Below are 10,977 nucleotides of genomic sequence, written 5' to 3' on the forward strand. Positions count from 1 at the left end.
CAACAGACTGGTTCCAAATAGGAAAAGGAGTACGTCAAGGCTGTATATTGTCACCCTGTTTATTTAACCCATATGCAGAGTACATCATAAGAAACGCTGGGCTGGAAGAAGCACTAGCTGGAATCAAGATTGCCGGCAGAAATATCAATAACCTCAGATATGCAGATGACACCACCCTTATGGCAGAAAGTGAAGAGGAACTAAAAAGCCTCCTGATGAAAGTAAAAGTAGAGAGTGAGAAGGTTGGCTTAAAGCTCAACATTCAGAAAACGAAGATCATGGCATCTGGTCCCATCATTTCATGGGAAATGGATGGGGAAACAGTGTCAGAGTTAATTTTGGGGGGCTCCAAAATCACTGCAGATGGTGACTGCAGCCATGAAATGAAAAGACGCTGACTCCTTGGAAGGAAAGTTATGACCAACCTAGATAGCATATTGAAAAGCAGAGACATTACTTTGCCAACAAAGGTTTGTCTAGTCAAGGCTATCGTTTTTCCTGTGGTCATGTATGGATGTGAGAGTTGGACTGTGATGAAGGCTGAGCGCGAAAGAATTGATGCTTTTGAACTGTGGTGTTGGAGAAGACTCTTGAGAGTCCCCTGGCCTGCAAGGAGATCCAACCAGTCCATTTGGAAGGAGATCAACCCTGGAATTTCTTTGGAAGGAATGATGCTAAAGGTGAAACTCCAGTACTTTGGCCACCTCATGCGAAGGGTTGACTCATTGGAAAAGACTCTGATGCTGGGAGGAATTGGGGGCAGGAGGAGAAGGGGACGACAGAGGATGAGATGGTTGGATGGTGTCACAGACTCGATGGACATGAGTCTGAGTGACCTCCGGGAGTTGGTGATGGACAGGGATGCCTGGCGTGCTGTGATTCATGGGGTCGCAAAGAGTCAGACATGACTGAGCGACTGGTCTGATCTGATCTGATCTGATCTCAAATTGCAGGCACTATATGGTGCCTTTGCTAGTGAAGTTAGCATAGCTTTTATTGAATATGTTTTCTTTGTTTATCTCCCTTTATAGAAAAAAATGATCAGAAATATTTTATGTTCACATGGAATAGACAACAATATATATTATATAAGAATAAGAGTATGCTGACTATTTCACCCTCTATATTAGTCAAATCCAAAGGCATCTGAACTGCCTAGTCATCCTGTAGAATATCACATTGACCCTCTCTATGTACAAGTCAAAGTTTGTGGGAGATAAATCATATGCAGATTCACTGAAAATACTAGTAATTTTTTTTTTTTTTTTTTAGTAAATCAGCAGTCAGAGTCATGTTGACACATCCCTAAAAAAAAAAAAAAAAAAAAAAAATCAGCATATTTTGTACTTCTCACCATGAAGAGGAAGCACATGCCTGATAGTCTTTTCTTTAGGTTCTGGAGGTGGCACATCCACACCCAGGAATACTGCTCCAAATAATATTTTGGGCCATAAAAAAAGCTACTGACATTGTGTGACATCCAGAGAAAGAAAGAAGTCTGCATCAGGCCTGTGCATGTATTCTCAGTTGTTCGTTCGTGTCTGACTCTTTGTTATACCATGGACTGTAGCCTGCCAGGCTTCTCTGTCCATGGAATTCTCCAGACAAGGATACTGGAGTGGTTTGTCATTTCCTCCTCCAGGAAATCTTCTTGATCCAAGGATTGAACCTGCATCTCCTGGACCTCCTGCATTGGTTGGTGGATTCTTTACAATTGAGCCACCTGGGAAGCTTTGCACAGGGCCAGGAAACAGTAAAAGCCACACTAATGCCTAACTGCTAAACTCTAATAGTAATTGTCATGTTCAAAATATAAATAACAGGAAAATATTCTGTGTAGTTTATGAACAACTCTGATGGAAAAACCAAATGTGGGTGCCTGTCAGCAAATAGTATTAATCTGTCAGCTCCTTCATAGATGCCTCAGCTTCAGAGAGCTACTTCTCCTAAGGTTCACTCTTAGCTCCTCCCCAAAGGGCACACAATCCATATCAAGTAATGAATTGATACAAGGGTATAATCCAGGACAATTTAGGATTTTTCAAGGCTGCCATTAGGCTTCCATTGTACGACAACTTTGCCTCAGATTTGGTTTCCTGGTGAATTCCACCCAGAATAATTCTGTGGATTTTTTTTTCCCCCCTAAATTCTTAAGATAGCTGATTACTTTAATACTAAGACAAATTAACAGAAAACCCATGATTAATTTACAGCAAACTCAATTTTGTTAATTACAAATAAACCGAATTTTTCATGCATCAGACTTTGTTTTATTAATATTTAAGATATTTGCATCAAGATTCCTTTGCAAAATTGGCCTGTTGTCTTACAAAAATTATCTTTGTTACATTTGAGATCTAAGTATTTTTAAACTTATAAAGTGAGCTGTAAGAGTACTCTCTTTTCCTATTCTTGGGAAGAGTGTGATATTTCATTATTATGCATTTTATATTATTAATAAAAATATTGATAAATTATTTTTACTTAATTATTGCTTTTTATGTTTGGCATAATTCATTGAAAACTCATCCTGATCTAGAATATTACTTAGAGTATTTTTAGTATTATTTGTATATTACTTCTGCTACCCATTCTGTATTTAATTTTGCAAGAAATTATTTCTAGAAATTTGTTCATTGCCACTTAATAGTTCAAATGTAACTACATGCAGTTCTTTTGTAATTATTATTATATTTCAGTGTCTATGGTATCTATAACTCTTTTTATGACTGATGTTCAGCTGCTCTTTTTATTTTCTTAACTTTCTTTTTTGTCTTTCAAATTACAAAAATATGATAACACAGTTATAGGAGACTTGGAAAATACAGAACAAACTTACATATAGTTTCATTACATATTACAATTGTTCATGCTAAGTAGATAAATTAAGAATTTTGGTTGGACTTTTAATATCAAACTCTCAGAAATTAATAGAATGAATGTACAGAAAAGTAGAACACAGTAGATCTGAAAAGCATTATGAACAAATTTGACATGACTAAGATTTATATAATTTTGACACAACAATAGGATACGCAATTCTTTTCAAGTTCCCACAGACTAAAAACTAAGAGACTCTGGCATGTATCCAGAGATATAAGACCAGGTGGAGAGGTGGGTGGTCCTAAGATGATGGAGGAATAGGATGGGGAAACCACTTTCTCCCCCACAAATTCATCAAAAGAGCATTTAAACGTCGAGTAAATTCCACAAAACAACTTCTGAATGCTGACAGAGAACATCAGGCACCCAGAAAGGCAGCCCATTGTCTTTGAAGAGAAGTAGGACAAAATATTTTTAAAAAGATAACAAGAAAGGCAAAAGAGGTAGGGATGGAGATCCATCCAAGGGAAGGAGTCTTAAAAAAGAGAGACGTTTCCAAACACCAGGAAACACTCTCTCTATCGGGTCTGTGGCTAGCCTTGGAATCTCAGAGCACAAAATAACCAGGAGAAAAACATAAATAAATAATTAAAACCCACTGATTACATGCCTAACTGCAACTTCCAGCAGAGCAGCAGCCCAGATGCTCGCATCCCCTACTAGCAAGCAGGGGATTGACAGGGAGGCGCGGGCTGCATTGCTTTGGGTAAGGACTGGGCCTGAATGCCCTGAGGGCGATCTGAGGGAACTAGCTTGAGATAGCAACCCAGACGGTGGGATAGCTATCCTGTGAAAAGCCCTAACCTAAGACACCACCAGGCCCACTCACAGAACAAAACACTGAGCAGAGCTAGCCAGCTGTGGACTGGCCCATCCCCTGCCAGAGAGAGGAAGGCGAGGGCAGCCAGAGCCAGAAGGGGGCAATCGCTGCCCCAGAGAGGCATCCTGTACCAAACTGCAAGCAGACTTCATTGTTAACCAAGACTTCTTGGGATTCTGTTCAGTTGATATTTGCTGGGAGGCTCACAGCCAGAGATCAGCTCCCCAGAAGAGACACACGGCACACCTGAGAAGGCATGCCCATTGTACACCCAGAAAACTGAGTGGCTGGGACAGGGGAGGTGATAAGTTGCAGCCTTCAACTGGGGCGACTGTGCTCGCCAAGCACCTGGTCACCTGAGATGCTCAGATCTGGGACAGGCACAAAACACAGGCCCAACCAGGTCTGCACCTTTATGGAGTACAAGAGAAACTGAACCCTAAAAGCTTAGACGTGGGGAGTGAATTAAACCCAGGACCTGCATCAGACAGTTCCCAGCAGAGCAACCTAGAGACTGAGCAGTGTAGACTGGAAAAGCTCACACGCTGTGAGCGAAGGCAAACCCAATGTGGCTGAATCACTATGAGTACATGCCAGTGATATTTGTTTGCAGTGTTCCTCCCTTCCCACAGCACGCCTGAACAAGTGAGCCTAAAAAAAGTGACCACCACCGCTATCCTTATGTCAGGGCAGAAATCAGACACTGAGTTCAATTCAGTTCACTTGCTCTGTCGTGTCTGACTCTTTGCGACCCCATGAATCACAGTACGCCAGGCATCTCTGTCCATCAACAATTCCCGGACTTCACTCACACTCACATCCATCGAGTCCGTGACGCCATCCAACCATCTCATCCTCTGTCGTCCCCTTCTCCTCCTGCCCCCAATCCCTCCCAGCATCAGTCTTTTTCAAGAGTCAACTCTTCACATGAGGTGGCCAAAGTATTGGAGTTTCAGCCTTAGCATCATTCCTTCCAAAGAAATCCCAGGGTTGATCTCCTTCAGAACGGACTGGTTGGATCTCCTTGCAGGCCAAGGGACTCTCAAGAGTCTTCTCCAACACCACAGTTCAAAAGCATCAATTCTTCAGTGCTCAGCCTTCTTCACAGTCCAACTCTCACATGACCACAGGAAAAACCATAGCCTTGACTAGACGGACCTTTGTTGGCAAAGTAATGTCTCTGCTTTTGAATATGCTATCTAGGTTGGTCATAACTTTCCTTCCAAGGAGTAAGAGTCTTTTAATTTCATGGCTGCAGTCACCATCTGCAGTGATTTTGGAACCCCAAAAAATCAAGTCTGACATTGTTTCCATTGTTTCCCCATCTATTTCCCATGAAGTGATGGGACCGGATGCCATGATCTTCATTTTCTGAATGTTGAGTTTTAAGCCAACCTTCTCACTCTCCTCTTTCACTTCCATCAAGAGGCTTTTTAGTTCCTCTTCACTTTCTGCCATAAGGGTGGTGTCATCTGCATATCTGAAGTTATTGATATTTCTGCTGGCAATCCTGATTCCAGCTTGTGTTTCTTCCAGTCCAGCGTTTCTCATGATGTACTCTGCATGTAAGTTAAACAAGCAGGGTGACAATATACAGCCTTGACGTACTCCTTTTCCTATTTGAAACCAGTCTGTTGTTCCATGTTCAGCTCTAACTGTTGCTTCCTGACCTGCATACAGATTTCTCAAGAGGCACATCAGGTGATCTGGTATTCCCATCTCTTTCAGAATTTTCCATGGTTTATTTTGATCCACACAGTCAAAGGCTTTGGCATAGTCAATAAAGCAGAAATAGATGTTTTTCTGGAACTCTCTTGCTTTTTCCATGATCCAGCAGATGTTGGCAATTTGATCTCTGGTTCCTCTGCCTTTTCTAAAACCAGCTTGAACATCAGGAAGTTCACGGTTCACATATTGCTGAGAGACCAGCAAACAGAAGAAGCTAAAATAAACAGAGGGAACAGCTTTGGAAGTGACAGGTGCAATAGATTAAAACCCTGTACTTAACACCGACTACATGGGAAGGGGACTACAGACCTTGAGAAGTACAAGCCGGACCAAGGAACTATCTGAAAATGAACTGACACCACACTGTCCACAACAGCTCTAGAGAAAGTCCTAGATATATTTTTACTATTATCATTTTTTTTAATTTGTAAAAAAAATTTTTTATTTGTAAGTCCTCTATTACTCCTTTAATTTTCATTTTTATAACCTACTATTACTTTGCAAAAAAAAAAGAGACCCTATTTTTTAAAGCAAACTTCATATATATATATATATATATATAAAATAATTTTTGTGACTTTGTGTTTTTTTTTTTAATATTGCATTTTTGAGAATCTAACCTCTATTCTAATTTTTTTTTTAATCTTTGCTTTTTAGTATTTGCTATCAACTTTGTACCTTTAAAAGCCCAATCTTCAGTACCCATTTTTACTTGGAGCATGTTCACTGGCCTGATTGCTCTCTCCCCCTTTTTTACTCTCCCTTTTCTCCACCAGGTCGCCTCTAGCTCCCCCTCCCCCTTTTCTTCTCTTCCCAACTCTGTGAATCTCTTTGTGTGTTCTGGGCTATGGAGAACATTTAGGGAACTGATTACTGGCTGGATCTCTCTCTCTCCCTTTGATTCCCCCTTTTATCCTCTTGGCCACCTCTGTCTCCTTCCTCCCTCTTCTCTTCTCTGTGTAACTCCATGAACATCTCTGAGGGATCCAGGCTGTGGAGAACATACAGGGAAGTGATTATTTGGCTAGCTTGCTCTCTCCCCTTTTGATCCCCCCTCTTCTCCTCCTGGTCACCTCTATCTCTCTCCTCCATCTTCTCTTCTCCATGTAACTCTGTGTACCTCTCTAGGTGTCCCTCACTGTGGAGAAACTTTTCATCATTAACTTAGATGTTTTCTCATCGGTGCTGTATAGATGGAGAAGTCTTGAGGCTACTGTAAGTATAAGACTGAAAACCGGAGGCAGGAGGCTTAAGTCCAAATCCTGAGAACACCAGAGAACTTCTGACTCCAGGGAACATTAATTGATAGGAGCTCATCAAATGCCTCCAACCCACAGTGAAACCAAGCACCATGCAAGGGCCAACAAATTCCAGAGCAAGACATACCACGCAATTTCTCCAGCAACACAGGAACATAGCCCTGAGCTTCAATATACAGGCTGGCCAAAGCCACACCAAACCCACTGACATCTCAAAATTCACTACTGAACATTTCATTGCTCTCCAGAGAGAAGAAATCCAGCTGCACCCACCGGAACACGGACACAAGCTTCCCTAAGCAGGAAACCTTGACAAGCCACCCATCCAACCCCAACCACAGCGAGGATATTCCTCCACAATAAAGAGGAACCACAAACTTCCAGAATACAGAAAGGCCACCCCAAACACAGCAATATAAACAAGATGAAAAGGTAGAGAAATACCCAGCAGGTAAAGAAACAGGATAAATGCCCACCAAACCAAAGAAATAAAAAGAGATAGGTAATCTATCTGATAAAGAATTCTAAATAATGATAGTGAAAATTATCCAAAATCTTGGAAGCAAATTGCAGTTACAGCAAATAGCATGGAGACAAGGATCGAGAAGATGCAAGAAAGGTTTAACAAGGATCTAGCATCAAGGAATAAAAAGATTCAATACATAATGAATAATGCGTTAATGAGATAAAAAACACTCTGGAGGGAACAAAGAATAGAATAACTGAGGCAGAAGAAAGGGTAAGTTAGGTAGAAGATGAGCTCAGTTCAGTTCAATCACTCAGTCCTGTCCAACTCTTTGCAACCTGAAGAATGGCAGCACGCCAGGTCTCCCTGAGCATTACCAACTCCTGATTATCTTGGTCGTGAAGTTCATTTTTGTACACTTCTTCTGTGTATTCTTGCCACCTCTTCTTAATATCTTCTGCTTCTGTTAGGTCCTACCATTTCTGTCCTTTATCGAGCCCATCTTTGCATGAAATATTCCCTTGGTATCTCTAATTTTCTTGAAGAGATCTCTAGTCTTTCCCATTCTGTTGTTTTCCTCTATTTCTTTGCATTGATTGCTGAAGAAGGCTTTCTTATCTCTTCTTGCTATTCTTTGGAACTCTGCATTCAGATGTTTATATCTTTCCTTTTCTCCTTTGCTTTTTGCTTCTCTTCTTTTCACGGCTATTTGTAAGGCACCCCAGACAGCCATTTTGCTTTTTTGCATTTCTTTTCCATGGGGATGGTATTGATCCCTGTCTCCTGTACAATGTCACCAATCTTCGTCCATAATTCATCAGGCACTCTATCTTTCAGATCTAGTCTCTTAAATCTATTTCTCACTTCCACTGTATAATCATAAGGGATTTGATTTAGGTCATACCTGAATAGTCTAGTGGTTTTCCCTACTTTCTTCTATTTAAATCTGAATTTGACAATAAGGAGTTTATGATCTGAGCCATAGTCAGCTCCTGGTCTTGTTTTTGCTGACTGTATAGAGCTTCTCTATCTTTGGCTGCAAAGAATATAATCAATCTGATTTCAAGGTTGACCATCTGGTGATGTCCATGTGTAGAGTCTTCTCTTGTGTTGTTAGAAGAGGGTGTTTGCTATGACAAATGTCGTCTCTTGGCAAAACTCTATTAGCCTTTGCCCTACTTCATTCCATATTCCCAGACCAAATTAGCCTATTACCCCAGGCGTTTCTTGACTTCCTACTTTTGCATTTGAGTCCCTTATAATGAAAAGGACATCTTTTTTGGGTGTTAGTTCTAAAAGGTCTTGTAGGTCTTCATAGAACCATTCAACTTCAGCTTCTTCAGCATTACTGTTTGGGGCATAGACTTGGATTACTGTGATATTGAATGCTTTGCCTTGGAAACGAACAAAGATCATTCTGTCGTTTCTGAAACTGCATCCAAGTACTGTATTTCAGACTCTTTTGTTGACCATGATGGCTACTCCATTTCTTCTAACGGATTCCTGCCCACAGTAGTAGATATAATGGTCATCTGAGTTAACTTCACCCAATCCAGTCCATTTTAGTTCGCTGATTCCTAGAATGTCACTGTGCACTCTTGCCATCTCCTGTTTGACCACTTCCAACTTGATTTGATTCATGGCCCTGACATTCCTGTTTCCTATGCAATATTGCTCTTACAGCATCAGACCTTGCTTCTATTACTAGTCACATCCACATCCGGGTATTCTTTTCGCTTTGGCTCCATCCCTTCCTTCTTCCTGGAATTACTTCTCCACTGATCTCCAGTAGCATATTGGGCACCTACCATTATGGGGAATTCCTCTTTCAGTATCCTATCACTTTGCCTTGTCATAGTCTTCATGGGGTTCTCAAGGCAAGAATACTGAAATGATTTTCCATTCCCTTCTCCAGTGGACCACATTCTGTCAGACTTCTCCACCTTGACCCACCCATCTTGGGTGACCCCACATGGCATGGCATGGCTTAGTTTCATTGAGTTAGACAAGGCTGTGGTCCATGTGATTAGATTGACTAGTTTTCTGTGATTATGGTTTCAGTGTGTTTCCCCTCTGACAACACCTACCATCTTACCTGGGTTTCTCTTACTTTGGACATGGGGTATCTCTTCATGGCTGCTCCAGCAAAGCGGAGCTGCTGCCCCTTGCCTTGGATGAGGGGTATCTCCTCACTGCCGCCCCTCCTGACCTTGAATGTGGAGTAGCTCCTCTCAGCCCTCCTGCACCCAGGCAGGAGTAACAATACTCATATCAGGTAAAATTTACTATAAAACAAAGGCTGTGAAAAGAGTCAAAGATGGACACTACATAATGATCAAAGGATCAATCCAAGAAGAAGATAACACAATTATAAATATATATGCACTCAACATAGGAGCACCACAATATGTAAGACAAGTGCTAACAAATATTAAAGGGGAAATTAACAGTAACACAATAATAGTGGGAGACTTTAATACCCCACTCACACCTATGGATAGATAAACTAAACAGAAAATTAACAAGGAAACACAAACTTTAAATGATACAAAAGACCAGTTAGACCTAATTGATATAGGACATTTCACCCCAAAACAATGAATTTCACCTTTTTCTCAAGCATACACGGAACTTTCTCCATGATAGATCATATCCTGGGCCATAAGTCTAGTCTTGGTAAATTAAAAAAAAAAAAAAATGAAATCATTCCAAGCATCATTTCTGACCACAATGCAGTAAGATTAGATATCAGTTACAGGAGAAAAATTTTAAAAATTCCAACATATGGAGGATGAACAACACACTGCTGAATAACCAACAAATCACAGAAGAAATCAAAAAAGAAATAAAAGTATGCAAAGAAATGAATGAAAATGTAAACACAAAAACCCAAACCCTATGGGACACTGTAAAAGCAGTGCTAAGGGGAAGTTTCATAGCAGTACTGGCTTACCTCAAGAAACAAGAAAAAAAGTCAAATAAATAACCTAACTCTGCACCTAAAGCAACTAGAAAAGGAAGAAATGAAGAGCCCCAGAGTTAGTAGAAGGAAATAAATCATAAAAATCAGGGCAGAAATAAATACAAAAGAGACAAAAGATATCATGTCAAAAATCAACAAAGCCAAAAGCTGGTTCTTTCAGAAGATAAATAAAGTTGACAAACCCTTACCCAAACTCATCAAGACACAAAGGGATTCAAATGTATTCTTTTTAATGGCTGAGTAATATTCCATTGTGTATATGTACCATCAGTTCTAATGAGGTGGATGAAACTGGAGCCTATTACACAGAGTGAAGTAAGCCAGAAAGAAAAACACCAATACAGTATACTAATGCATATATATGGAATTTAGAAAGATGGTAACAATAACCCTGTATATGAGACAGCAAAAGAGACACTGATGTATAGAACAGTCTTTTGGACTCTGTGGGAGAGGGAGAGGGTGGGATTATTTGGGAGAATGGCATTGAAATATGTATAATATCATATATGAAATGAGTCGCCAGTCCAGGTTTGATGCACGATACTGGATGCTTGGGGCTGGTGCACTGGGATGACCCAGAAGGATGATATGAGGAGAGAGGAGGGAGGAGGGTTCAGGATGGGGAACACATGTATACCTGTGGTGGATTCATTTTGATATATGGCAAAACCAATACAATATTGTAAAGTTAAATAAAATAAAAATTTTTTAAAAAGAAACAAAGGGAGAAAAATCAAATCAACAAAATTAGAAATGAAAATGGAGAGATCACAATAAACAACACGGAAATGCAAAGGATCATAAGAGACTACTATCAGCAACTATATGCAAATGA

The sequence above is a fragment of the Bison bison genome, unplaced genomic scaffold, assembly GCF_000754665.1.
Source record: "Bison bison bison isolate TAMUID 2011002044 unplaced genomic scaffold, Bison_UMD1.0 scf7180017864358, whole genome shotgun sequence".
In the NCBI taxonomy this organism is placed as follows: domain Eukaryota; kingdom Metazoa; phylum Chordata; class Mammalia; order Artiodactyla; family Bovidae; genus Bison; species Bison bison.